The sequence below is a fragment of the Urocitellus parryii genome, chromosome 1, assembly GCF_045843805.1.
Source record: "Urocitellus parryii isolate mUroPar1 chromosome 1, mUroPar1.hap1, whole genome shotgun sequence".
NCBI classification, from domain to species: domain Eukaryota; kingdom Metazoa; phylum Chordata; class Mammalia; order Rodentia; family Sciuridae; genus Urocitellus; species Urocitellus parryii.
In genome coordinates this window covers 541,875-569,541 of record NC_135531.1, presented here as the reverse complement: position 1 = coordinate 569,541, position 27,667 = coordinate 541,875, and the positions used below count along the sequence as shown (strand labels likewise).

At 44.5% G+C, this 27,667-nt stretch overlaps 1 pseudogene; it reads right to left on the bottom strand.

The window, feature by feature from the left end:
- The window catches only part of LOC144257264 (adenylate cyclase type 10-like), a 69,642-nt pseudogene extending 42,476 nt beyond the window's left edge, over window positions 1-27,166 (bottom strand).
- Between the last annotated feature and the right edge of the window lie 501 nt (window positions 27,167-27,667).

Sequence of the window (27,667 nt, the reverse complement as noted above, 5' to 3'; positions counted from 1 at the left end):
TGAAAGCAACAGTTGTCTCTAGCCACCCTCTAGCTTCTAGCCCTCAGTCCCCTAAATTATTTCATAGAACTTTTTTTGAACTGCAGGTCAGACAAAGAAGGCACATTGCCAATATTTTACTGAAGTAAGTACATAAACTCAAGCAAATATTTATGACTTTGAGTATGTACACTGAATCAATGAGTTTATAACCTTGGCTATCTACTACAACCATAGCCCTCTGAAAGCCCTGCCACTTGTAATGCTCTCAGTCACATTTGGCCCTATAAAAACCTCATAGCATTGAGTATTTTAAAACTTCTACTGTTAAGAGCAGGGCTAACTTCTCCATTTTCAAGGCACTACATAGAATTCTATTCATCTCTAAACCATACAGACATTAAAAAAAACAGTCAGGGTTCTCTTGCTTCATGTTTAACTTATTTTCATAAGTCCACAAATTCTGCTTGATAGGTAAAATGTGATGCAATTGGATACCTGGACCAGCCCTGCCAGTAGTTCACTGGAGTCATTGACTGCTCTTCTTTCATTTTATGCATCACCATTGACTGGATTTGCTGGCCTTTATCCTCCTTCTCCTTCCCTGACTCACTAAAAACTATGGGGAAAGTTGATGGGTATTTTTAAAGTACAGAGATCCTACTCTACTGATTGTGTTCTGGCTTTATAGTCTTCTTGTTTGTCTTACAATTTTATAATTCTGCCAGTCTCTCATACATTTTCATCAGTTTTTTTCCTTATTGTTGTTGTTGTTTATTTGTTTTGTTTCATTTTGTTGGTAACAGGAATTGAACTAAGGCACTTAACCCCTATGCCATATCCCAGCCTTGCTTTGTATTTTATATAGAAGTGTGGTCTCACTGAGTTTCTTAGCACTTCACCTTTACTGAGGGTGGCTTTGAATTCAGGTTCCTCCTGCCTCAGCTTTCTGAGAAGGTGGGATTACAGGTATGAACCACCATATCTAGCTTTGTGTCAGTTTTTTTTTTCTGTCACATAAGTAGAAACCACTCATACTGTGGCCCTAGCACATACACATGGTCCTTAGGCTATTTCTACAAGTCATCAGTGATACTCCTGCAACTTTTTTCCATAGCCAGGGACTAAAGCCTTTGCTTAAAGTAGTCCTTCACACTTAAACTTGCTGGGTTCTTGTAAATACACAGTGCAATCAGAAGCCTTCCTTACGTTAGCAGGAAATGCATCCCATCATATCTTGACTCTTCATAGGGGTACATTATAATAGGATTGTGGACACTAATTTCTATGTTTCTTGATTGTCATAGGTGCTCCTCGCTCCCCAAACCAACACCACTAATATACCAGGGCTCAGATATCTCTCACCTACAAAAGATCCTAAAGAGGGCTGGGATGTGGCTCAAGCGGTAGCGCACTCACCTGGCATGTGTGTGGCCCGGGTTTCATCCTCATACCATATACAAACAAAGATGTTGTGTCTGCCAAAAAACTAAAAATAAATAAATAAATAAATATTTTAAAATTATTAAAAAAAGATTCTAAAGACTATGCCAGTTCCTTTGTGGCAGATCAGATCCAGGAAGCAAGTGTTGAGTCTTTAGCAGTTGAAATATACAAGGCACAGTAGACATACTAGTCATGCTTATGCAGAGGTGGTCATAGCCTCCTGCATCATTGTATAGGAGATTATATATATATATATATATATATATATATATATATATATATATATATCAAAAAAGAAGGCCAATTTCAAAAATTTTACATAATGAATACATGCTGAAAAACAAATATTCATGACCTTGAATACATACACTGAATCAGAGTGTTTATTACCTTAAATATATAATAAAAACCAACCTGCTGAAAGCATCAGCAAGATAGCATATCTATAGCCATCATGGGCCTGCCCAAAAATCCAAATTTTTAGGATCCCTCATCATAAAATCCAAACATCTGAAGTTTTCTGTAATAATCCCTTATCAAGAAGGCCAGAGATCTGAATCTCCAGTCCAATGTATGCTGCAAAGTCATGTAACCAGAACACAAGACCCCTGCCTAGGATTACTAAAAGCCACCTCCAGGTGGTATCTAGACAAGCTTATCATTTATGCAAATGATCATCAGTCAGTTGCTGTGTGGCTGAAACTTCAGATAGCATATGTGCTGAACTTATGCTAATATTCTTTTAATTATCTAGAATACATATACAACTAAATATTTTACACTGTGCTGCTGTTAACAAACAAAATGTCATGTGATTATGCAGCACAATATTACATATCTGATACTCTTTTTTTCATTCACTAGAAATAGACCCTGCAGTGTATGATTTAAGGCTTGTGCTGTATGCTCTCTCAAAGCAAATATCTGCCTCTTAGTCACCATGGATAAATTTTCAAAAAGAAAAAAATGAAAGTACCTCATCCTTGGGAGTAACTAGACTTAAAGGCATGCACCATTAGGTTAGTTTGTATACTCAACTTTTAATAATGTTAGAAAATAGCCATGTGCAGGGTCAAGCACTTCAATACCAATGATACAGGTTTCTGATGCATGAGGATCAAAAGTTTGAGATTAGCCTTGACAACTGAGAAACATCCTGTCATAAAACAAAGAAGAAAAAGAACTGAGAATGTAACTCAGTGATAAAGGACTTATGAGTTCAATTCCTCATATTGCTAACTAAGTTAGAAATATGAAACAAAAAAAGTATTAAAATCAATATTATTATTTTATTTATTATATGAACTTCTCTTTAGCTGTAAATTCATCATAATTTTGCATGGGCATTGAAACCAGTGTTCTAATAGAGTGCAGTAAAAGCACAGAAATTTAACAGGATGAATTATATTTTCAAATTAAATCAAGTTTTACACTGTTACAAATTGTGTAGATAAAATGTGAATCAACAGATTCCTTTTTAAAATAGATAATATTTCCTCATTATATGTCAAAACAAGTCCAGTGTTTAAACCTTAGAAAATAAGACACCATTTTAAATGGGGTGATTATAATAGCTCCTTTTCTGTTTGCCATCCCAATTCTGCCTGTGTATGAACCTGAAAAGAACTGTGGGGACATGCTGGACTCATGGCACATGGATGTCCACAAAGGGCTTTAGAGACAAGCTGAAAACACCATACAATTATGGAACAAAATGCCCAGGTTTTTAACTGCTGATCTAACCTTCACTAGACTAGTAAGGGGGGGGTGGTGGTGAAGGTTGAGCTGCCACAGAGACCCTCTGATTAGTCCTCTGAAGATGGCCTTAGGCCTGAGCCTACACAACTCTATTTTAAAAACTCCAATTTCAAACCTGTAGTCTCACCAGGCACACACACAGAACACTCCAGTATGGCCTCAAACAAATTACTTCCCCTCAACCTATAAACAGAGTGAAGCCCCTGGCAGGCTGCCCTAGCCTGATAAGAGATAAATGCAAAAAGTTCAGGATGGAGACCACCAGACTAGATGTTTCTGACCCCAGGGTAAATGATAAGGAGAAATCTGGTGGTAGCTGAAGAAGATTGCAAGGATTGCAAGGGAGGGGGAGTCAAAAAGCCCAAAATTTAATATAAATAATAGAACTAATGAACAGGGATTCAGCCAGCCAAAACAAGAATGCACTTGAGTAAGAGAGCCTAATGAGGACCTGACATCCCATCACTTGTCTTCATTTCCTGATCCTCTGCATAATTCTAACCACTCAAAAACTATACCCCCTTGTATGGATGCTGTTGAGAGCTGCAACTTCTTCCTATCATCCTCTCCCAACCAGTCATCTGCTCCACACCAGGAAAGGCCTGCCTTTGTTTTTGACCTGATCACTCTGGTCTGAGTGAGTGTGCATATGCTGGACATAAAGACTAAGGGTTGAGACTTTTGAACTTAACATGAAGAGGGAATGTCTATAATTAGCCTATTATGATGAAGTGTGCTTTGCAGTGCTTATAATTAATTTACAAGTGTTTCTGTGAATTGATTATGTCTTTTGCAGTACCCAGAATTAAGAATTATTGTTTTCTTCATTAAGAACCTATAGAGTAAAATTCTATTGAGTAATTGAGAGAATAAGCATTGAAAGGGGCAGAAGTACATGGACATTCTTTATTTCTCTCCTGTACTGCATATGTCACAATTGTTACCCCCTCACAACATGTCCCTAGCCACAATTTTCATTTTCCGCCATTGAAACTCTTGCCAGCTTCAAACAACCTACTTATCCAGTCTCAGAATAACAAGGCACACTTACCATTTTCTGGCTTTCAGGGTTTTCAGCATTCTCCCTGTGATTTGTTTTCAGCATCTTCTTAGCACAGAAACTTGGGCTCCTGTTTCAGGACAGAAAGCCTACAAAATGATTAAAAGAATGGTGGTTCCAGAAAAAAACGGGAACAGAAGATTGTCAAAGCCCTCCCCCTCATCACTGGCTGCGTGAGGATTGGACAGTTCTCACCTAAGAGACTGATTGGACAAGTCTTCAGGCACTGCCTCCAACCTAAGCCAAGTGGGCCAAGAATCAAGTCCAAAAGGGAGGCTGTTCCATTTTCATTGTTAAAATACTAAGAATCGGGGCTGAGGATATAAACTTAAATAAGAGAAATTAAAATACTACTTATAAGGTATCTGCTGTTTTCCAGATATTCACTGTACCACATGTAATTAAATCCTGACATTTTCACTACAGTGGGCATATTGTTGTCTATAACTATATAAGCAGTCACTCTAAAACTTACTAGTTCACATTTAGATTGAACTGCATTCATCTGCAATATTTTTGCAGCATGTGTTTAGCTGTTAAGATTACTGAACTTCAGAGGGTGATCTGGCAGCCAAACAAAAGCACCCTGAATCTTCTTCACATGATATCTCAGAATCAAATAAAAGTGCTCTATCGCTGAGCTGCACCCCAGTCCAGATTTCCATCTTTGAACATTCTGAATGGCCTCAGCCCTGGTAGAAAGCCCACCTGGATCAGTGCATTGTGCCTCCTGGGCTCGGGAGCCTTAGGGTGGACACACAGGGATGACAGTGACCACAAATCAGAAATTTTCTATTGTAAGTGATTTTTCAAAATCTGGCTTCAACAAAAAGAATTGTAGTTTCAGCTTCAGACTCTGGAGGATTCAGGTGTTCAAGTAATATGACGATGGACAAAAGCTGTCTCTCCATCCCTCAGCCTTCCACCCCTCACTCCCTAATGGTGACTTCATTTGGAGTCCACACAATGACAGTATGGCTGCCAGCAGGTCTGGCTGTCCTGGCAGTCTCAAACTCAGTGAGAAAAAGCTACCTCCTCCCCCAAACCTTTATATTGACCAGCAACCAGCGTGAGTGGGCCAGCCAATGTGGGGCACCTACCACTTCCTAAATGCCAGGCATTGTCTTCTTGATCTCATATTTATTTGGGGTTTGAGGAAAGGGTTTTGTTTTGCAATACTGGAGATTGAACTCAGGGTCACTCTACACTGAGCTGCACACAGGCTTGTTCTCATGTGGGGAGTAACTGTTTTTCCCCTAGCCATGTTCACAAGGACCTTTCACTAGGATCCTTGTAAAGCCTCTTGACAGGGCCCAGAGGAATCTCATCATGGCTAATGGTCTCAGGGATCCTTGGGCTCCAGGAAAGGAAGGGCTATCCCCCAAACCTCCTCTTCAGTGAGCGTCCCACCTAGGAAGGTCAGGGAAGTCATTTCCCAACTCCTTTCTGCTCCCAGAGTGCCACAGTGGAAGGGAAGGTGTGAGAACACACACCTACTCCTGGTGACCAGCTGACTCTCCTTTAGAATATGCTCATGCAGTAGCGCTTATAGAAAGGCACCTACCTAAGCCAGGTAAGTGCCTAACCTAAAGCAAGGCTAAAGTGGGCAGCTGCTGCTTACCTGCAGCTGTCTGATTCCTTGGTCATGCCTGAGAAGGTAGGGGTAGGAGACAGATTCCCTTTTCTGGATCTCCAAAGGAGCATCTGCTGGAATCACTATGAACTCTCATGCCAAGCTCAGGCATGTGAGAGCCACAGTTCCACCACTGCCTAGGGCCAAACTCATTCATGCAACACTTACTGGGCATGCATTATGTTCCAGGTGCTGTTCCAGGTGCAGGGGTATACGGTAATGTTCACACAGGCAAAGCTCCCTGCACTCATGGAGGTGATATTATCCAGCAGGGCTCAGCAAACTTTTCCTCTAACAACCAGATAGTAAATATGTTTGGCTTTTGGGGCCATAAGGTCTCCATTGAAAGAATTTAACTGCCTTCCCAGTAGGAAAGCATCCACAAATGAGTGTGGCTATATGCCAATAAAACTTTATTTATGGACACTGATCTTTGAATTCCATTTCATGCATCCTGAAATAAAAGTGTTCTCCCCCTGCCCAACCATTTAAAAATGTGCAGATGTATAAAACATTCTTAGCTTGAAGGAGGGCGAAATAAATACAGGTGATGCCAATAATAAAAAAGGGAAACATACACAATTCTTAGATGTGCCAGGTATTGTTCTAGTGCTTACGTAAATTAACTCATTTAATCCTTAGAATAATTCAGGGACAGATGTAACCATTATTGGCTCCACTTTACTGAGAAGGAAAGAGGGAATGCAGAAATTTACATGGAGTGATACTACCAGAAAACTGTGTGGCCAGGACGACCCAGAACCCCAATGTGCATGCTTTTATACCATATTCCTATCCTGCTCATAAAAACTCAATGAAGTGATCAATTTGTTAGCACCTTTGTTGAGCAGACAGTCCTAGGCATCAGATCTATAGTACAGGAAGGAAACTCCAAATAACCTTATCAGACAGGTGTCCTCACCCTCAGTGTAAAGCAGTTAACGGTAGGTGAGGACAACCCACTTGTAGGGTCACCCTACTTACTCCCCTTGCTCTCACTTTCCTTGCTTTGCCCCAATCACCCCCCCCACCACCACCACATCCCCTAGCTCCTCAGAGTTTCACATTCTGGCCACTTTTCAACTTGAATTTCACCGCCAGAATGAAGTTGGCATCATTTTAACACTCCCAGATATTCGAAGAGGAAACATTCAAGTTAAACAGGGCCTGGAGAGACAGAGACTAGGGGAGGTTTGAAGTCTGGGGGCGATGGGACCTTGGAAAATAAAATCTCTTAACCAGGCATCTGTCCCCACCCACTCTGCCCCCCACCCCCAGCAAGCCTCGGCCTCCTGGTCTCTAAGGGAGGGGCAAGCAGGTGAAGGTTCCCACTCTGGGAACTTGGGGAAAATGCTTCTGGCATTAAACAAAGCCTCTTTATATTTAAACTGCCAGCCCAGGATTTTCAGAAAAGTTTCCTCAAGCGTCACTGAGAGTGTGTGCACAAACAATTACACACCAGCGTAGGCACACAGTGGAATGCACAAATATGCACGTGTGCGGATTCACCCACCCGGAGAGGGACCTAGCGCGGCTGCGACTCCCCGCAACACCGTGTTCAGTGGAGTGCGGGAGCGGCAGGGTGGTGCAGGTTCCAGCTGGAATTCCAGAGCAGGTGGGGGGGGCGCCCCAGTGGCAAGTACCCGGCCCCCTACTGAGGAGCCACCACAGGGGCAGAGTGGGGGAGGATTGTCCTGGAGCCAGGGAGCCTAGGGGTACAACCTGGGACTGGGGGCACCCTGTAGGGGTCAGGAACTGGCCGGGGCGGGGGAGAGGTCAGGGTGAAACCTGGTGGGCAGGAGGTGGGAACTGTTGCCCAGGCGAGTTCCCAGAGTGAGGATCCGGGAGACTCTACCCGGAGGCTCCTCTGAGGGGCTGGAGGACAATGGATAGCAGGATGGTCGGGCGCCCCCTGCAGCCATTGCGGGGAGATGGCTGCACAGACCCCTGGGTTCCTTTCCTCTGGGGGTCTGAGGACACACTGGGCAGGTTCTGTTGGTCCTTCAAGGGCTCCAAAGCTGGGGCACAAGAACCTTCACTGGCCAAAATATTTGTTTGTTTCTTTTGCAGCACTCGGGATTGAACCCAAAGACACTTTACCACTGAAGTACACCTAGTCCTTTTTGTTTTGAGGCAGATCTTAAAGTGCCGAGGCCGGCCTTGATCCATCTGCCTCAGCCTCCTGAGTCACTGGGATTACAGGCTTGCCCACTACAGGCCTGGACACGTGCAATTTTTGCATTTATTTATTTATTTATTTATTTATTTATTTGTTTTGGTGGGAGAGGTGGTACTGGGATTGAACCCAGCCAGAGCCACTTGCTTGCCTGGCAAATCCTCTACCACAGAGGTACATCCACAGCCCTTTTCTTGTTTTGTTTTTTGTTTGTTTTTGCTTTTGATGCAAGGTATTGATTCCAAGAGCACTTCACCACTGAGCCAAATTTCCAGCTCTTTTTTTAAAATAAGTTTTTAAGTTATGAGGCTGGTTTTGAACTTGTTATCCTTCTGCCTCAGCCTCCAGATAGAAGCTTTGATTTGGTTGAGTCAGTCAACCCCCACCCCTCCCCACCCCCATAAATAAGTCTCCAATGAAATTTTGGCATTCACATTGAACAGACAGCCCTGGCCAAGTTAAAGAAGTAGGTGATACTGAGGCCCAGAACAGAGAACATCAAACTGTCAAACTCGCCAACTCCCACAGATGACCAGAGGCAGAAATGGAACCCAGATTCATGTCTCCCCACCCTCATCCCTGTGGAACATTATACTGTCTCAGTCCTGAAAGCAAATGGGCTTGTTTTCCAAGGCCAGATTCAAGATACTAAGTCAAAAGTAGCTGCGGATAGCTTCCCCCTTCATTCACTGAACACCTTTTCTGTGGCAAAGCTTTACCTGAGAGTCCTTCCTGCATTGCCCACAGCCTTCTAGTCACATTGGGAAGACAAGCCTCAGTGATACAATGGAACTTACCTCTCAGGTCCACAGTGCAGCCGGAATTCAGCCCTGCATCTGGTACCTCATGTTCGTGTCCTCATTCTAGCCATTAAATCAGAACTTTGGGGTACTAGGGAGTCAATGTTTTTTTTTTTTTTTTTTTTAATTTCCATGAATTTCCAATGAGTTGTTCTGTTGAAAACCACAGCACTGGGCTGGAGATGTGGCTCAGCGGTAGCACGCTCGCCTGGCATGCGTGCGGCCCGGGTTCGATCCTCAGCACCACATACCAACAAAGATGTTGTGTCCGCCGAGAACTAAAAAATAAATATTAAAAAATTCTCTCTCTCTCTCTCTCTCTCTCTCTCTCTCCCTCTCTCACTCTCTCTTTAAAAAAAAAAAAGAAAGAAAACCACAGCACTAAATGTCAGACAGAGGCTTTCCAGTCCCAAGTTAGCAAGCTGGCATCTCTAGGCCCAATCTGCTCCCTGTAGTGTCTCCTTTGATCTCCAGAGGTATTGTGTACAATTTTGAATTCATTACTAGCAACTAAAAATCTAAATTTTATATTAAAATCTGAATTTCTAAATTCTTCAACAGAGAATCAGACAAAACCAATTCCTGACTCATTTCCTTTCATTGCATGGATAAAATGACCGACAGCAGAGAAGGGCAAGGTTTTGTTCAGACACCCACCCACAGCTCAGGTTGAGGGACAGAACTGGTGCTTGGGGGAAACCAGGACTCCTAGCTTTCTGACTTGAACCCAGACAACTGCAAGGAATCATTTTAAGATGGAGCTTTTAAGGCAAGCAGGAGTGGTACCTTGGCATGTCAGCTTGAGTTAGGATAGAAGAGATACAAAAAATACAGGTAAAAACAAGACAAAAAAAGGAAAAAAGACACTTTTTCCTTTCATCTGAAAGCACCCTCGTAAATTTCCTCATACTTTCATTCCCCAAGCCAGTTTTTCTCCCAGACCTGGCACTCCCAAATCATCACCCACAATCTTCAAGTCACTGGAAACTCACCACTTAAGAAAACTGCCCTGTGCACTGTTAAGTAGCCCACTTATACATGCATTTTTAAAATTGGTTGAGAAAAGGAGATAGTAAACTTATAATAAAGGGTACTTCCCAATCTTATCTGTTGATCAGATAATGGAGAAGATGTAAATCTAAGGATCCCTGGTTCTGCAGTCTGGCTGGGCACAAATCATGAGCCACTGAAGCAGGAACAAACTATTTCTGAACTCCACCAGCACACTCCACACATGCTCCCCAGGAATTCTCCCGCGAACCTCGAGTGTGGCATTCTCTCGGGACAAACTACACCAACAGGAAATCCCTCCTCCTGAATTCCCTCCTACCGCACTTCCCGAACCAATGGGAACTCTCCTGGAGTCCCAGGAGAGCTCCAACATTGGCCCAGGCAGACAGCAGGGGTCTAATCTCCAATTGAATGCACATTTTAACATAATCATTATCATCTCAATGGCTTGCTGGTGTCACCTTTCAACCAAAAATGCCATGTGTCATTCATACTTGGCTATGGCTCTCAGCTCCCTGGAACTCCCAGACCTCCATAAGCCATCTGTGATCACCAGACTGATGTCATCTCCAAATATCTGCCCAGGCCCACACTCACCAAGTTTCCTTTAAAAGAAGAGCCCAAACTGCAGAAGTGCTCTCACTCTTGAGATAGCCTGTATTACTGCCCACCCCACCCCCTTTTTTGTACCAGGGATTAAACCCAAGGAGCACTGAACCACTCACTACATCCCCAGCCCCTATTTTTATTTTTTGTTTTGAGACAGGTTCTTGCTAATTTGTGGAGGCTGGCCTTGAACTCGTGATTCTCCTGCCTGAGCCTCCCTAGTTGCTGAGATTATGAATGGGCACCATGACACCTGGTTTGAATTCTCTCTTGAATGTGTACTCCTTGCTTTCCTAAATAAATCTGTGTACCTCAACATCTGACACAGCCTGAATTCTTTACTTTCACATACATTAAGGACCCAATTGTCCCAAATTGAGGTCCTCCTCTCTGGGACCTCATTGGATCCCCTCCAGTGACAATACCTATCCAAAGCCAACCCCTTGGCTTCTACATTCCTGTGCTCTTTCCTGCTCCACAGTCTTGCCGGAGACCCAGGAGGCTCCAGCAAGTAAGTGAGCCTCCATAGATGCTTTCAACAGCCCAGTACTCACAGGTGGGTGTGTTAGGCTAGCTGGGGCGCTGTCAGGGGCAGGGTGGAATCCAGTGTAGAAGGAGCTATCTTGAGGTGGGAGCTAGGCAGATCTCTAGGAATCAGGTCCCCAAGTGAAGGCGGATAAACTGATTCACATTCTCAGCTCCTTGGAATGAAAGAGAGGGTTGGGGTTCCTCCCCCCCTGCCGCAGTCTGGCTGGGCACAAAATCACAAGCCACTCACAGCTTTGTAGACTCAAACAGCAATTCTTTATTCCCAAACTCACACTGGCACTCTACACACGTTCTGGGGAAATCCACAATCTGTAGCAAAATTCACGTACTCTACCAGGCTTTGAATCCCAAATACTTTCTGAATTCCACTAGAACTCAACGGGAACTCAAGGATGGGGAGTGCCTGGTGCTGCAAGAAGGGCAGGGCCCCTTTCTACTCTGCCTCGTCAGCTGTGTGTCATGGGGCAAGCCACATCCAGGCCTTGCCCAACGCCTGGGGCAGCAGTGAGAGCTGGAAGAGGAAATGAATTGAGGAGGAGCACCTGAGGCCACATGACCAGCACTGTGTCCCAAGCCAATGTCCAGAGTCCAGTGTTCTCAGTTGGGCTGGACCGAGGAGGGGCTTCCAAGGACAGGGGAGGTCGACACTAAGGGTGGAATGAGACAGATATCATTACCCTAGGTACATGTATGATTGCAGAATTGTGTGACTCTACATCATGTACAACCAGAGAGTGAAAAATTCTACTTCATTTGTGAACAAGGATTTGAAAAGCTTTCTGCTATCATGTGTAACTGATTAAAAGTAATAATAAATAAATTAATTTAAAAAGAGTCACTGAGGTGGCCATTGCATCTGGGCAGCTGAGGGGACGGAAGGGAGGTAGCATCTTTGAGTTTGGAGTCCGACTTGTGTGGGTTCAAATCCTGACCCTGCCACTTGCTGTGTGACCTTGGGCAAGTTATTTAGCCTCTCAGATTTTTTATTTTCACATGTATAAATGAGATGAATAACTACAGCCAATATTAAAGCCAAGTGCCTCTTTAGTAGTCCCAGCTACTTTGGAGGCTGAAAGAGGAGGATTGCTTGACCCTAAGAGTTTGGGCCCAGATCTCATTTCAAATAAATCAATAATAAAAGCCAACAGTAAGTTCTAGAAATTGCTCTAAACCCTTTAAATGCTTTATATCATTCTATAATACCACACTGGTCTGTAGGTGCTATTTTAGTCCCAGGGGATAGAAGAGGAAATCAAGGCCCAGAGAAGCAAAGTAATTTAACCAGAACACATAGCTGATAGGTGGCAGATAATCCCAACTAGGTCCCTAACTCCCACCTTCCAGTTAGTGAGGATCAGCTTGTCACACGGAGGTCACAGTACGTGTTTGCTGTTGTTATTGTGGTGATGGCTATATTAGTTTGCTAGAACTGCTGTAACGAGGATCACTTATTTTTTTCTCTCTTTCTTTCCTTCTAATTGGATGACTTAAACAATCAAAAGTCTGAAATCAAGTGTTGGCAGAGTTAGTTTCTGCTGAGTCCTCCCTCTTTGGCTGTCTTTTCCCTGTGTCTTAACCTGGTCTTATTTCTGTTTGTGTCTGTGTCCTCTCCTTATGAAGATACCTGTCCAGGCTGGGGATGTGGCTCAAGTGATAGTGTGCTTGCCTGGCATGCATGTGGCCTGGGTTCGATCCTCAGCACCACATACAAACAAAGATGTTTTGTCTGCCAAAAACTAAAAAATAAACATTAAAAAATTCTCTCTCTCTCTCTCTCTCTCTCTCTCTCTCTCTCTCTCTCTCTCTTAAAAAAAGATACTTGTCCTATCAAAGTATGGCCCATATTCATGACTTTTTGTTGTTGTTGTTTTTCCCAGATATAAACTTGCTTTGTAATCAATATAGTTTCTGGACCTTGGAATCTAACAGGACACCTGGAACCCAATGTTTTCTGTGAGTTTAAAACTGTGCAAGGGATCAGGAGGGACCCAAGGCAGATGTGGAAAGAAGGAGGAAGTAGAATTTGGAGTGATGAGTTCTGCCCTGAGTGGGTGTGGGTAAGTGGAAAGGGAGGGGAAGGGCGGGTGCACCTGTAATCTCAGTGGCTTGGGAGGCTGAGGCAGGATGATTGTGAGTTCAAAGCCAGCCTTAGAAACTTAGTGCAAACCAAAACCACTCAGTGAGGCCTTGTATCTAAACAAAATACAAAATAAGGCTGAGTGTCCCTGAGTTCAATCCCTAGTACTAAGAAAAAAAGAAAAAAGAAATAAAAGGAAGGTATTCAGCCCTGCGGTGATTCAGCCCTGGGAGTGGGGTTGGAAATCCCCTAGAATGTATGGAGAGTCACATGCTCAGCAGTCACCAGGACACAGTAGTAGAGGCAGAAGTGTCCAAGGAACATCAACTCAATAGCATGGGGGGAGTGGCTCTTGTTTCATGTACCTGTGGCAAAGGAAGTGAAGCTAGTCCCAGGAGAATTAGAGGGTGTGTAGAGGCCCAGGTGGAAGTTGGAGGCAGCTGTCCTCTTGTACACTCCCAAAATGCCCACCCTCTGAGCTGTATTGGGCTCTTTTTTACTCAACTTTAAAGACTCTGTCACTAAATACAGTCACATGCTGAGGTACTGGGGGTTAGGACTCCAAAAAATGAAATTTGAAATGGGCACCATTTGGTCCATAGTGGTGGGAAATGTGGTTTCCTGTTACTATGGCAGAGACAGATAAGGAACAGGGTGGAGGACAGACAGCAGCTGCCCAGATGCACCCTTGGTCCTGCAGGCCCAATGGTAAACTCTGCAGAGCCAAGGAAGGCTGGACACCATATCAGGGCCACCTCCATGAGGAAGAAGCCTGTGGGGTAGAGGCCTTCACACATCTGGGCCTGGGATGGAAATTCATGCCCAGAACTTTGGGGACGGTTTCCCTAGTCCTCGAGTGTTCCCAGGGTCGGACAGGGTACCTGGGCTCCACCCTGCTAGTCATGCTTTCTCCCACACAGGTGGACCAAGAGCATGTCTCACGGGCCGGGAAGCCTCCTCCGGCTCCTGTTCTTCCTCAGGAAGTGCTTTCTTAACTCTCCCTGGGGGAGAGGGCGGCTCAGTGGTAGAGACCTGAACTAGCAGGTGTGAGGCCCTTGGATCCTTCCCCAGCATCAAAAAAAAAAAAAAAAAAAAGGAAAGAAAGAAAGAAAAACTCTGCCTGCCTCTGGAAGGAAACGAAGACAATAAAAAAGATTTTCCAACCCCCTCAGGACCCCTGGGCTCTTCAGCCTTGGTTTTTTTCCATCTCACACCCAATCTGGGTTTGGCCAGCCTGGGAGTGGTGGCAACACACCACCCTAGCGTCCCACTAGCCACAGTGCTGTCCCTGAAGACTTCTTCTGGAAGAAAAGTCCTTAAGCCAGCATAGCCAGGTCTGGGCTCATCCTAGGGTCACCTGTCACTTTTTCTCCCAAAGATATCTCCTTCTTTCCAACTAGCTCCCACCTCCCTAGGGCTGGCAGCCCCTGCGCTCTCCTCCTGGATGATCTCTGGTCTTCTCCTGTGGATCAGCCACCAAACAGCCAGAGGGACCTTCTCAACATACACCTGACCATTTTGCTCTGCTAGGAGCACACAGACCAGGGCAGGAGGAGGCTGGTGCACCTTTTTGGGCACAGGGGATAAAAACCAGGGCCTTGGGGGTGCCAGGCAAGCACTCTACCACCAAGCTGCAGCCCCAGCACCAGGACTACACTTTGTTCTTTCTTCCCTCTCCACTGGGGACTTGGTCAGAGTTCCTAAGGGCCTGGAGGATGGGTCCTTTCTTTGCAAAACAGGGATTATCTGTGAGTGCACCAGAGTCTATCTAAACAGAACAGATTTTAAAAAAATAATAAAAGAAAAAAAAATAGCAATGAGCACAGCTGCATGGCCTGTGGTAAGAATAGCCCCAGGCTAGCTGTGCTTCTTTGTAACCTTACCCCAGAACGTGGGCCAGCTGATGGGCAGACACTCTCTAAGGTGGTATTATTGCCTGAAGTCCAGACCAGGATGGTGGCCAAACTCGTGTCCTTCCAAAGGTAAAAAAATTGGGGCATAAATGGACAGAAGGAGAAATAATCACTGAGGGTCAAGAAATGATCGGAAGGAGTTAAATTCAAGGAACACGGATACCTGGAGTGGCTCTGAACAAGAGAAGACAGTCTCTCTTAGGTCAATCAGAGCAGATTACTGAAAAGACAAAGCCATTTGACAAGACCATTTCTGTTTTTGGAACCTGACAAGATCAAATGGAAGCCTGCAAACCTAGTGATCTAGTTCTGGGAAACATTTCCATATGTCTGAAGGGTGGAATGGACAAATTATTAATGATTGAATGGACTTCTAGTAATACCCATGTCTTCTGAGTTGTACATCACCTTGCAGTAAGGGATTTGTGTTTGAAGTCCACTGACTGTGATATTGTGGTTGATTGATTGATTGATTGATTGATTTGTGTAGTACTTGAAGTTGAGCCCAGGGGTGATCTGTCACTGAGTTACTTTTGTGGTTCTTTATATTTTACTTTTATGAGGCAGTGTCTCCCTTAGTTGCCAAGACTGGCCTCCAACTTGGGATCCTCCTACTTCAGTCTCCCTTAGTTGCTGGGATTATAGGCAAGCATCATCTCTCCCAGCTGACATTGTGATTTATAAATAAAGAAAATATTTTGGAGCCATGCATGGTGGTGCACACCTGTAATCCTGGTAACTCCGGAGGCTGAGACAGGAGGATCCTAAGTTCAAGGCCAGCTTCAGTAACTTAGCAAGATCCTGTCTCAAAATAAAAAAAAAGTACTGGGGGTATAGCTTAGTGATAGAGTACCCCTGAATTCAATCCCCAGTACTATCACACACACACACACACACACACACACACACACACACACACACACATTTTGGTCTTCATACCCAGTTCCTGGCACAGAGTTCCTAAATGCTTGCAATTTCCTAGGTGATATGGTGTCTTTTGCTTTAATGAGGTGACTTTCTTGGTAGTTTTTTGTATGGGGACTGGTCCCCAGCATGATCTAGCCATAATTAGAAGTTTGGATCCTTCCGTGTCAGTCCTCATCCTCTAGGGAGGGGAGAGGGGCTGGAGATTAGGTTGAAAATAAAGCATTCCTAGGGCTGGGGTGTAGCTTGGTGATGGAGCGTTTGCCCAGTGTTCAAATCCCAACTCTGCTCAAGCAGCCAATCGGTCATACATCCAGGATAAAACACTCCTAAACATTCTGAACTCTGGGGACTCAGGGTATTTCCAGATTGGGGGATACATCAAAGTGCCAGAAGGGCGATGCATCCCAACTCCACAGGAACAGCAGCTCCTGCCCTGAGGACCAGTTCAGAGCTCTAGCACTGAGCCCCAGCCCCAGCCCCAGGACTACACTTTTGTTCTTTCTTCTCTCACCTTTTTTTTTTCTTTTTGGCTGTTCATCGATGTCTTTTATCATATCCTTTAATGAACCAGGAGGCAAGTTCCCCTGAGTTCTGTGAGCCCTCTTGTTTAGTTATCAAACCTGAGGTGGGCACTGTGGGAACCCCAATTTATTATAGCCAGTTGGTGTGACATACAGATGACAACCTGTGATTTACAAGTGGCATCTGGACTGGGGTGGGGGCAGGCTTGTGGGGCTGAGCCCTTCACCTTTGAAATCTAACTTACCTCTCAATGGTGTCAGAATTGAGCTGAATGGCAGGTCACCCAGCAGATGTCCATTGCAAAAATGTGTGGTGCAGGAAAGCCACCCCACACCTGGCCACAGAAGTCCTCTGTGCTGGCCGTTGAGAGTGCAGGAAGGAAAAAAACAGTTTGCTTTTTCTGTTATATAACCACTAAGTGTGCTCTCACTTGCTGTCAGCTCCTACAGACTCCCACGAGCCCTCTTTCTCCAAGGGCTTTGATCATCTCTGTTTTCTGTGCATCCATGGTAAGGCTGACCTTGGGCCAGCATGCCCACATTCCCAGCATCCTCTGCAGCTGGGGTCTGGGTCTGTTGGGCTCAGTTGGTGGAGAAAACCTATCTTTTGTGTTCACCCCAGGACTTCAGAGAATCAGGGAATGATTTGTTCAGCGTAGACAGGTCTGAGCTTCAAGGTCTCCCACCATTGAGCCACGCTCACTACTTGGGAATATTTTAGCCAGAACTTGGGACTGAGCCTATGGCAGAAAATAGGGGTGTGACCACTCTGCCCAGAGACCCACACCCTCTGATAGGCTCAGTTTCCCCTAACTCTCCCTGGACACCACAGTAGCCCATACTCTCCTCCCAGGGTTTATACTTTCTAGAAGGAATGGTCAAAGTCATTGTATTAGTTTCCTGTTGCTGCTGTAAGGAAATTGCACAAATGAGGGATTTAAAGCAACACAAACTTATCTTACAGTCCTGAAGGCCAAAAGTCAGAAGTGGGCCCCAAGCTCCTCTCCTGCCCTCCAGTGTTGGCAGGGCTCCATTCTTTCTGGAGCATTCCCAGCCCTTTCCAAGTCCTAAAGGCCTCTTGCATTCCTTGCCTTGTGGCCCCTTCCTCCATTTTCAAGGCCAGCATCTGCAGATCTCTTCCCTCCTCTCCTCTTCTGCCTGCTTCTGCTACTTCAAAGGACCCTTGTGATTACGCTGCCCCTGGCCCCAGTGTAAGAAACCAAGGGAATCTTTTTATCTTGAGGCCATCTTAGAGCAACCTTGATTTTATCTGCAACCTTAATTCCCCCTTGCCACCTTATATAACGTATTTATGGACTCCAGGAATTAGGACATAGATGTCTCTGGGGGGCCATTATTTTGTCTACTACAGGAAAAAACACCATGCCTCCCAGCACTGGAAAAAAAAAAAAGAAAAAAAAAGAGAATAAAAAAAAGTCATCATGTAGGGCTGGGGATGTGGCTCAGGCGGTAGCGCGCCCGTCTGGCATGCGTGCGGCCCGGGTTCGATCCTCAGCACCACATACCAACAAAGATGTTGTGTCTGCCGAGAACTAGAAAATGGATATTGAGAATTCTCTCTCTCTCTCTCTCTCTCTCTCTCTCTCTCTCTCTCTCCCCTCTCTCACTCTCTCTAAAAAAAAAAAAAAAAAAAAGTCATCATGTCCCAGTTAGAAGGCACAGGTGGCAGTTAAGATAGTTGGCCCTAGAGGCACTCACCTAGGTTCAAGTTTACCAGCAAAGTGACTTTGGGAAGTTGCTTCGCTTCTCCAAACCTCACTCTCCTCATTTTTAAAATTGACAATAATGTGATACATCTATACAATGGAATACTACTCAGCAGTGAAAAGGAATAGATTATGACTATATCACAGCAGGGTGGACAAATTTTTATGAGTGGATGAAGCCAGATTTTTGTTAAACCCACATATTACAGGATTTTGTTTATATATAATTCTAGAAAATGTAAACTATTTTATAGTGTCAGCAGATTGGTGGTTACTTGTGCTCAGAGGGTGAAATTACAAGGAGCATAAAGAAATTTTTGTGCAGAGTACAGTGGCACACGCCTATTATCCCAGACACTTTGTAGGATGAGGCAGGAGGATCACAAGTTTGAGGCCAGCCTGGACAATTTAGTGAGACCCTTATCAAAGACCCTATCTCAAAACAAAAAGTAAAAAAAATAAAGGGGTTGGGAATGTAATGCAATGGTAAAGTACCCCTGAGTTCAATCCCCGGTATCAAAAAAGAAAAAGAAAGAAAGAAAATTTGAGGATGATGATGTGATGGAGAATTTCACTATCTTGATTGTGTAGATGGTTTTGTGGATGTATATAATAAATTGTTCACTTAAAAATATGTAGTGACTATCTGTCAAAAATATGTATATTGGGGGCTGAGGTTGAGGCTCAGCAGTAGCACTCACCTAGTATGTGTGAGGTGCTGGGATGAATCCTCAGCACCACATAAAAATAAGAAAACAAATAAAAGTAAAGGTATTATGTCCAACTACAAATAAAAATAATATTTTAAAATATGTATTGTTGATTGCACATTGTTTAATCCTCAGTAAATCTGTTTAAAAGTGAATTCCACTATACCAACATCCATCAAGTCCCACAATGTAATTATGTGAATATCTTCCTGATACTTCGGTCAGGTCGGCCAGCACTGGCCACAGTCATTCATTCATTCATTCATTAAATGGAACTTTCATTAAGCAGCCACAGTGGCAGGATAGAAAGATGGACCTGCTGGCTGCCTAGTCCAAGGGGAGAAATGGATGAGGAAACAGGTCCACATGGTGAGGAATGGGCCTCTGAAGACCCACACACAGGAAACCACCAAGGCAAGGAGGAATCGGGGAAGGCTTCAGAGAGGAGGAGGAGGCAATATTTTTATGGGCCTTCAAGAATGTGTAGGAGTTTGCCATGAGTAAAAGGGTTATCTATTGCTGTTTAACGAGTTACCCACCACTTACAACTTCAAGGAACTATCTTATTATGTTCTTAAGAGTCTACAGATCAGGGGCAGGAGTTGCGGCTCAGTGGTAGAGTGCTTGCCTTGCACATGTGAGGCCCTGGGTTCCATCCTCAGAGCCAAATAAAAATAAATACATGAAATAAAGGTATTGTGTCCATCTACAACTAAAACAAAGCAAAACAACAGTCAGTAGGTCAGGAATGTGGGCAGGGCAGAGTGAGGGAGCTTGTCTCTGCTTTTTAGAGTCTGAGGTCTCAGTAGGAAAACTAGAGACTGGAGCAACTTAAAAACTGGAGGCTGAAATGATCTGATATCTCCTGTGTCTTTCCAGGGTGACCCAGAGAGTGGGACTGCCAGCCCCTCTCCCACAGGAGTGGCATGGGCTCTTTCCCATCAGGGTGCCTTGGAGAGGAAGTATTGCACTGGGGAAGAGGCTCTACACTGCCTTGTGTGACAGCCTTGGAAGTCACAGGCAGGACTCCCCCTGCATTCTATTGGCTGAAGCATCCTAAGCCCACCCAGATTCCAGGGGCTCTGATGGGGGAACTGCTCCACTGTGTTCAGGGAGTGTCGCTGATGATGAAAACATCTGATGTATCCATGGAGCACTTACTTACACATGCCAACACCATTCTGAGCGCTCTTTATGCAGGAACTCATGGAGTCCCCTCATCATCCTGAGGCATGGGGAACTTCTACAAAGTCAGAAAACTGGGCAAGCAGGAGAGCTGAGGTTTGTACCCAGGCAGCTGGCTCAATGTCCAGGCACCAGCCATTATACCACATTCCCTCCTATCAGCAGAGACCAGCGTGGCTGGACCTTGTGGCGCCAGTGGGGAGTGCTGAAGCTGCATCTGTAAGGGGCAGGGGGCCAGGGCCTGAAGACCCCTGCCAGATATATGGAAGAGCTTGGAGTTTAGGCCAAGAACAGTAGGGAGCCGTGGAGGGGACTTCTGCAGAAAAACAGCGTGACCAGATCTGTTTCTCAGGATGGGCCCTGCAGGGATGGGCAGAGCGGTAACTGAAGGAGCCAGAGGCAGAGATGGCAGGCAAATCAGCAGTTGTTTCAAGGGCTCAGGGAAGCCTTGAAGTGGGGAAGACAGGATGGGCTCAATGAGGGGGTCAGTAAGCGCTGTCCTTCGAATGGTCTGCAGTCGTTAAATATCTTGCGTTTGAATAACATTCTTTCTTTCTTTTGATACTGGAGATTGAACTCAGGGGTGCTCAACCACTGAGCTACATCCCCAGAAACCCCCTTAAAGACGTTTCTTATTTTAAGACAGGCTGCTCTAAGTTGCTGAGGATCTCACCAAGATGCAGAGGCCGGCCTTGAACTTGTGATCCTCTTGCTCCAACCTCCTGAGTTGCTGGGATTATAGGCATGTGCCACTGTGCCTGGCTGGAAGAACATTCTTACAATATATATACAATTAAAAAAATCTAAATAGTACAATACATTTAACATTTTAAAACATATGTGAAGTATAATAAATAAAATGTTTATATATTATGTAACAATACATAAATACGTAATGTAAATATACAAATAACATAAATATAGAACATAATATCGATGCATAAATAATGTATATATACATAATATAAATAATATATATGTATATATGTATTTGTATTATAAAAATTACATATATATATATATATATATATATAATTTTTTGGTGCTGGGGATGAACCTATGGCCTTGCTCATGCTAAACGTGTGCTCCTCCATTGAGCCACACCCTCAGCCCCTAAGTTATATTAATTATAAATTATAACAAGTTAAATTATAATTTATATTATTATGCTTTTATAATAATATGTATTGTAGTATATAAAATATTCAATATAAAAATTCTTACAACGTATTTTAAGCCCAGCTTAAAATAGAAAGCTCAAACTGTACTCTAATTTATTTCCTTATTATCTATTTCTTTACTTTGGTGGTCTCAGGAAGAGCCTTAAGTGTGCTGAACGAGTGCTCTACCACTCACTGATGGACATCTCTCTCGTAATCTCAATTTATTTTATTTTATTTATTTATTTTGGTCCTGGGAATTGAACCCAGGGGTGCTTTACCACCAAGCTATACTCCCAGCCCCTTTCATTTTTTAAATTTTGAGAAAGGGTCAAACTAAGTTGCTGAGACTGGCCTTGAACTTGCTGTTTTTTTGGTGTATTGCTGGGATTACAGGTTTGCAACACCACGTCTAGCACCTTGATCTTTATTTATTTATTTATTCATTTTTGTATTTGTGGTACTGGGGATTGAACCCAGGGCCTGCTGCGCTGAGATACATCCACAGTCTTCGGTTTGTTTAAAATGTACTTAACTCCTGTGCAGTTTACTCTCCTCCGACCTCTACCTACTCTCTTCTCCTCTCTGTCCTCTGGCGTTCCTAATACTGCAGATCCCCTCAACTGGGCTCCTCTCTCTTGGGTGTTCTTAGTCCCTCTAGGTAAGGCCACAACTCCTGGTGGCCCTCCTGCCACAGCTCCAGCACTCACTTCATTCTGGCAACACCCCTTCTCATCCCCCAAATGATACAACTACACATACACACATACACACACACATAAACACACACACATACACACACACACAGGTCTAGATGGAAACCCTTCAAATTGTAAATAGCACTTATTTAATTATTTTTAGTTGGACCCAATACCTTTATTTTATTTATTTATTTTATGTGGGGCTGAGGATCAAACTCAGGATCTCGCACATGCTAGGTGAGTGCTCTCTGATGAACCACAATGGCAGCCTGGTATTTTGCATTTATTCAGATGGTAGGATTAGAGGCATTTTTCTATAATTTCTGCTTTTCTAAATTTTTTGCAATGAACTCGTATAACTTTCATAACTTAACAAAATAGCATTCTGGAGCTGGGATTGTGGCTCAGTGGTAGAGTGCTTGCCTAGCATGTGCAAGGCCCTGGGTTCCATACTCAGCACCACCCAAAACAAATAACTACAAAAAGTTGGCATGCCTCTTCCTCCCACTCCCCTCTCTCTCGGATCACTGGCTCTGGAGGAAGTCAGGGGCCCTGTCATGATGACACTCAAGTAGCCCCATGGAGAAGTCAGCATAATGAGGAACTGAGGCCTCCTGCCAACAGCCCAGAGAGCGAGCCATGTTGCAGCAAATCCTCCAGCCCCAGTCCAACCCTCAGACAACCATGGTCCTGCAGCCTCATGAGAGACTGATCCAGAAGCACCTAGCTGAGCCACTCTGATTACTGACCCACAGCCTATGTGGAAGAGGATTCAACGTATTGTGTTAATGCCACTTTTAAGTTCTAGGGTCATTTGTAAAAGAGAAACGTCACTAACAGAGCATTAGGAATAGATCCCTGGATTCCAGTTTGGATGTTAGGTTAGATGAGATTCAATACCGGGAACTGTCATGGGGAAGAGGGTAGTCTCCGTTTGGGGGACGTTGAGCTTAGGGGTCTTGGGTGAAGGTGGCCCATGGACCATGGGTATAAAGGTTTGAAGGTTAAAAGAGAAAGATCAGGAGATGGAGAGGTGGAAAAAAAACTTAGGGAAGAGTTCATGGAGCAGAGAGAGTACAGGACCAAGGAAGTCCCCAAGAGAAGACCACAGTGGAGGAGGACGAGGAGAAGCCTTCAGAGAGGCAGAAAGAGACTAGGGAACAGAGTAGTGTTTGGGAGAGGCAGAGCTTTGGAAAGCCATGGACTGAAAGGGGACTGTGAAGTCCCCAAGGGCACCATGGTGGCCTTGCTGAGAGAGTAGCTCCAAGTTTTCAGTCTTCTAAGTTCTTCTGGCTGAGGGCTTTCCTCAGTGAAGTCACTCCTCAGTATCCTGGACACCCTCCCTGTCCCCTCATAGATACCAATGTCCCTGTGTGCTCAAGTCCCTTAAACAAAATGGCACAGTATTTTTGTGTCACCTGTGCCTTCTTCCTGTGTACTTTCAACCACCTCTAGAGGACTTACAGTGCTAATTCAATACACATGCTATGGAAATCACTGTTATACTGCAATTTTATTTAAATCATTTTTCTTGTTGCATTTCTATTTTTAAAAATCTTTTCTCTCCACGGTCCAATTGGTGGATAAGGAACCTGAAGGTTGAGTCGACTGTCCATCCTCCCACAGACAAAGGACAACCCACCCTCACCCTGGACCAAGAATGTTCAGGCAAATTCTCCAACCCTGGGAAACGGATCACCTAGAGCTTATGGGGAGAGGGGCTCCTCACATAGGTGGCCCCTGTTCCTTCTGCTTACGCTGTTGGGAATGGGTTTGATTTCTTCATTTTTTTTCTTGTACCTTTCAAGAGCTTTCTCAATTTCCTCTTCCTCTTTCCACGCTCCTGTCTGGGGAATGAAGTGTTTAGAAACCCACCTCTAAACATACTCTCCACAGAAATACACTTATGGATCCAAGTTGGAGGGGGGGTTCCTCTTAAGATCTGGCCTCTTCTTGAGTAATTTCAGTGGTGGCAACTTCAAGGGGAGGGAAGGCTCCTTCAAAACTCCATGCAGCATGCACGTGGGACAAACTTGCCTTCCCTGGATTTTCAAAGCCCAATTTAATCCAAGCTTATTAACACATAACATTTTAATTTGCCTTTTCAATATGTTCTGCACTGTAAAAGCGTAACAAATTTAATAATATCAGAAGTAAGGGTTTCATATGTTAATTACAATGCTCGCTCTACGTCTTCAAGAAGCTGCATCCATTTGGGGGGTAACCCCTGTGGAAAAGAGATTGCTGTAAAGAGAGACAGTTTCTGGTCCTTCCTTCACCTATCCCCAAATCACTGTATTGAAAGAAATCCAATAGGAAAAAAAAATAAATTTCTTTGGCAAAAAAATGAGCTGAAATCTCATGTTCTCCAGTGTCTCCATATGGCTTGCCCTAGAAGCAGAGAATGACCTAAGGGTCCCGGTTATGATGTTTACTTGGAGCCAGAATGTCCTCGAGGGGAGAGGGAAATTAAGGGGAAGAGAAGCCATCAGTAAAAGATGTATTATGGATCCTGCTGCCCATCCTGCTGGGAACTGTGGGACCCAATACAGGACATGTCACACTTCAAAATTATCACCGGAGAGGGGAGGGTCTTCAATCATTGGTTAAGAGCTATTTTCAGGGCCATTAATTCCCTGGCAGTCCACTGCATGGTGGCAACATTGGCCCCAGTTCCCAGATAAAGCCACAGACCAAGGCAGGCAGGCGCGGGCAGCAGAAGTCGGGCTGGTGCATGTTGAAGGGGTCAGAGTGGGGGAAAGGGGGTGGGCACAGACATCCCCAGGATGATACAGCACAGACCCAAGTACCCCTCGCACAACCTCCAGCCCCAGCATAAGCTTGTTAGTTCCTGGATTGTGCCAACATTCAATGCAGCTCTGAATTTTCCCGGGCCAGGAGAGATTCTGAATCTTCAGAACTAAACCAGCCAGCAAATAATTTTGAGCATTTATAAGGCACTAGGTAGATACTAGTTAGGTCTGGAGACTCAGTTATGAGTCTTGATTTTTGTCCTGTACATGCATACAGTGTGCAGACTGTCACATAGAGGTGCCATGTGAACCTCTAGTGGCAGACAGGGTCACTCTAGGGGATTGCAAGAACACTTTTAATTTTTATTTGTTAGTTATATATTTATTTTAATGAGTATCCAAAATGTATTTTACCATTCAACTATAGTTTGGTTTTCCTTTTCTGCAGCACTAAAGATTAAACCCAGAGCTGGGTATGGTGGCCCACGCTTATAATCCTAGTGACTCAGGAGGTTGAGGCAAGAAGATTGCAAGTTCAAGGTCAGCCTCAACAACTTAGTGAGACCCCATATCAAGATAAAATATTTAAAAGTTTGGAGATATAATTAAGTGGTAAAGCACCCTTAGGCTCAATTGCCAATACAAAAAAAAAAAAAGTTCCCACCCAGGGCCTCATACCTGCTAGGTAAGTAATCTGCCACTGAGCTACATCCCCAGTCCTTGGTTTTCATGGATATTATTGCTTAGGATCTGACTGAGTTTAGAAGGTGAGACAATCCAAAAGGTTACTAATGAGTGAATAGATTAAAAAAAACTGTGGTTAACACCAAACCCGGATAAAAATTAGCCATAAAAAAATAAAATTCTGGCACATGCTCTAACATAGATGCACCTTGAAAATGTTATGCTAGGTGAAGTAAGCCAGGCTCAGAAAACAAAAGCATGGCAAGATTCTACTTGCTTTAGGTATCTCAAGTGGGAATATTCATGGAGACGAAGTAGAATAGATATTACTGGAGGCTGTGGGGAGAAGGGAATGGAGTTATTATTTAATGAGGACAGAGCTTCTGTTTGGGATGATAGAAAGTTCCGGAGATGTGTACAGGGATGGTTGTGTAACTTATTGTCACTGGAACCTGGAGTGAATGATGGTTAGGGGCTGAGGAGGATGCTCAGTGGTAGAATATTTGTCCAGCCTGCACGAGGCCCTGGGCTCAATCCCTAGAAACACACACACACACACACACACACACACACACACGTACATACACACACACACATGCACACACAAACATGCACACATACAGACACGTGCACACACACACTCATATGCACACACACATGCACACATGCATGGTTATTGTGGTAAACTTTATGTCATGTCTTTCTTACTACAGTAAAAAAGTGTGAGCAAATGAAAACATTGATCTGAATAAAAATACCAAGTAATGTACACCTGGCAGCGCCCTGTAACAAAGGATGTTTGAGGAACTGGCAGGAGAACTTAGAGGAAGGACAGGTAGGTGGCTAGATGAAGGGTCAGGTAGACTCAGGAAGCAGATCCAAGAAGTTGCCAAGGTGAAGAGGGGGGAAAGACATGGCAGGGGACATACTCCTCTGCCCTGGGGACAGTGGTGCTCTGCTCTGCTGGGTAGTTCGGGGCAGAGCAGGTGCCGGTCATCCCACTGGAGGGGTAACACAGCTGGCTGCAGCCTGTTCAGGGAGCACAGCTCTTCCCCACTTCTGGTACAACTCATGAACAATGTCAAGGGGCCAGAGAAAACCCCTCAGAAGTCAAGGGTTGGCAGGCTGAGACCACGAGATGGGCACGCCCACCATGGTGAGTGCAGGGGGTGGGCTATGACAGGTGCTGACTGTTTTTGTGACAATAGTGCAGCTCCAGGCCAGGAGTGGTGGTGCACACTTGAAACCCAGCAGCACAGGAGGCTGAGGCAGGAGGATGGTGAGTTCAAAGCCAGCCTCAGCAACTTAGTGAGACCCTGTCTCAAAATGAAAATCTGAAAAGGGCTGAGGATGTGGCTCCGTGGTTAAGCACCCTTGGGCTGAAACCCAGGTACAAAAAATAAAAATAAAAAAGTGGGGTTCCATCCTGGTAATGTTTTATATTGCGACAAATTCTTCCTGATGTATGGTGGGGGGAGAGAGGAAAACATTGTTCCAACACAGGCTGCTCTGCCCACCATGCTCTCTAGGAGTAAGCCCTGCCCCTCCTACCTTCTTTGGCCATGGGCCACCTGAGACCGAGTCCCTGCATTGAGGATACTGGTAGTGTTTCAAGATGTATATTCTTCCTTCCACTTGATCCCTCAATGCAAAACATAAACATCACCCAGTCCTAACTTAAAAACCCTGGCCATGTTGGTTTGTTGGGAGAGACCCAGGGCAGGTAGGGAAGGGGTCTCCAACATGATGCCTACCTGAGACATAACAGATGCCTCATTCGGGGTGTCCATGCCCCCATACTCTCTTGCTCTTCTATGACCCTGTCTCATTTGTCATCACTGACCGGATGGTCCCCCATGAGTCACCCTACGACATAGAGCTTCTGAATATATATTTTTTAAATTTTATATTGTTTGGGGAGCTACCAGGGATTGAACTCAGGGGCATTTGACCACTGAGCCACATCTGCAGCCCTATTTGGTATTTTATTTAAAGAAAAGTTCTCACCGAGTTGCTTAGCACCTTGGGTTTATTTAAAATTTTTATTCTTTAGTTTTAGGTGGACATAATATCTTTATTTTTATGGTGATGAGGATGGAACCCTGTTCCTCACATGTGCTAGGCGAGAGTTCTGTAACTTGAGCCACAGCGCTAACCCTTAGCACCTCGCTTTTGCAGAGACCAGTTTTGAACTCACAATCCTCTTGCGTCAGCCTCCCGAGCCACTGGTATTTCAGGTGGGCATTACCGTGCCTGGCTTTATCTTATGTTTGAGGCAAGGTCTTGCTTAT